This window comes from Physcomitrium patens, chromosome 20, assembly GCF_059467195.1.
Source record: "Physcomitrium patens ecotype Gransden chromosome 20, ASM5946719v1, whole genome shotgun sequence".
Lineage (NCBI taxonomy): Eukaryota > Viridiplantae > Streptophyta > Bryopsida > Funariales > Funariaceae > Physcomitrium > Physcomitrium patens.
The window spans coordinates 900,001-902,500 of record NC_143429.1 but is presented as its reverse complement, the minus strand read 5'-3'; positions in this window follow the sequence as shown (position 1 = coordinate 902,500).

The window sequence follows — 2,500 nt, the reverse complement described above, 5'->3', positions numbered from 1 at the left end:
ACAAAATGTTGGGTTTTGAAATTACAATGCTAGTTTATATGTTATGAGATTAAAATTTCAGAGTCTAGGTTGTATGATTAAAAGAACAAAGTATGAGTTGAGGGGGGGTTAGGGGTTAGGGTTTAGGGTTTAGGGTTTTAGGGTTTGCATGGGGTATATAAACCTAGATTCTAGGATTCACATAGATTATATAAAGGGTTTAGAAAGTTGGGCTTGGAGTATGTAAAGAGAAGATAGATTTAAGAATTCACACAAACAAAAATAAATTGGATGTGGAGTGTGAAGGATGAAGAATTGAAGACATTAAGTTTCAGTGGTGATGGATTAGTTAGTGGGCAATGATTACCTGTACGATGCATTAGTTAGCAAGTCATTAACATATTTGTACAACCAATTGATTGCACACACACAAATTTATCTCCAAAGTGACATGTAAACGATTTAGTGGATTTTTGACATGACATGGACTACCACGTGGCAGCCACATCAGCAAGGTAACACGTGGCACTTGAAAAAATCAATTTAGTATTCTTCTGCCTTTTATTTTTCTACCTTATTCCAGTTAATTAAATTACTTTAATATTTTTAATTCACCAATTTATTTTTATTTTTATTTATATTTCTGTCTAGGCGCAAGACTGGGCGGCCAGCAAGGAGTCGAGACAGGGAGTTAATTTTAAAATTGATTTTTAAAAAATGATTTATTTATTTATTTCCACCTATGCGGAAGACTGGGCGGCCAACGAGGAGTCGAGACAGCCAGGAGTCGGGACTTGGGCAAGGGAGCGGGACAAGAGGTCGGGACTCGCGGCGGGACAAGGAAGAGGAGGAGGAAGTCCGGGACTCGCGACGGGACTGGGACTCGCGCCGGGACTAGGGAGTCGCGGCGGGACAAGGAAGAGGAGGAGGAAGTCCGGGACTCGCGACGGGACTGGGACTCGCGCCGGGACTAGGGAGTCGCGGCGGGACAAGGAAGAGGAGGAGGAAGTCCGGGACTCGCGACGGGACTGGGACTCGCGCCGGGACTAGGGAGTCGCGGCGGGACAAGGAAGAGGAGGAGGAAGTCCGGGACTCGCGACGGGACTGGGACTCGCGCCGGGACTAGGGAGTCGCGGCGGGACAAGGAAGAGGAGGAGGAAGTCCGGGACTCGCGACGGGACTGGGACTCGCGCCGGGACTAGGGAGTCGCGGCGGGACAAGGAAGAGGAGGAGGAAGTCCGGGACTCGCGCACGGGACTAGGGAGTCGCGGCGGGACAAGGAAGAGGAGGAGGAAGTCCGGGACTCGCCACGGGACTAGGGAGTCGCGGCGGGACAAGGAAGAGAAGGAGGAAGTCCGGGACTCGCGACGGGACTGGGACTCGCGGCAGGACAAGGAAGAGAAGGAGGAGGTCCGGGACTCGCGCCGGGACTAGGAAGAGGGGGAGGAGGTCCGGGACTCGCGACGGGACTAGGAAGTGGGGGAGGAGGTCCGGGACTCGCGCCGGGACTAGGGAAGAGGAGGAGGAGGAGGAAGGCCGGGACTGGGACTCGCGGCGGGAGTAGGTAGTGGGGAGGAGGTCCGGGACTCGCAGCGGGACAAGGAGGAAGTCGGGGAGGAGGGCCGGGACCAGGAGTCGCGGCGGGGATAGCAGGCAGGACAGGGAGGGTGGGTGGTCTTCCACAAAAAAAAGTGTGTCTCGGAACTTCCTTAGTGCAGTAGGACGGGGGGGCCTGCCGAATCCCACAGAGAGTACTATGTGGGGAAGGGTTCCTCTGAAGCGTCTCGGGAAAAGTCGTGAGGGGGTGACGGTTGCTCGGTGCCTACGGGTCCCGACTGCTCGCTGCCTTCTTTGAGCCCAGTACCGACGTTCGCAGGGGGATACCTGGATACTACTGGGGTTACCTGGATACTTCTGGCGTGTTACCTTGGATCAGTGAGGAGTGGGGGTTAGTTTCCCGGCGACGCGACCCTCTGAGGAGGTCCCGCGGAGGGTCGCCGAGTATTATATGGTGAGCTGGCTGTCAAGGATTGTGAGTCCCGCTGCCAAAATTTTTTTTGGTGCGCGGGCGACTGGAAAAAGAGGGTTGGTCTTGTGCCGATACGCGTAACGTCGCAGCGAGTCCCAAGAGCTAGTAACCATTTTTGGCGGGGGGCGATGGCCTCGGTATTGTCAAGCCATTCTCTCATTCATTTGGGAGGGTGGGGAGAAGTGTTTGCCGAGGCCGTTCAAGCTCCGCCTGGTCGACCACCACTGTGACCGCCACCGCGCTCGATCTCTATTGCAAGCTCAGGTGAAATTCCTGATAAACTTGGAGGGGTGTGGGACGCGTTCGCAGTGTGGGCCGAGGAGTCATAACATCCCAGGTCGGAATGTGAAAATGGAACTTCGAAACCGGTGAGAGTTCTCTCGTCGGCTAGGGGTTTCACAAAAGTAACATTTCTATAAATTTCTATCCGACCCCTCCATTAATTTGGAGGGGCGATGGGCCCCGGGATTGGACATACTTCTTGCTGATTTG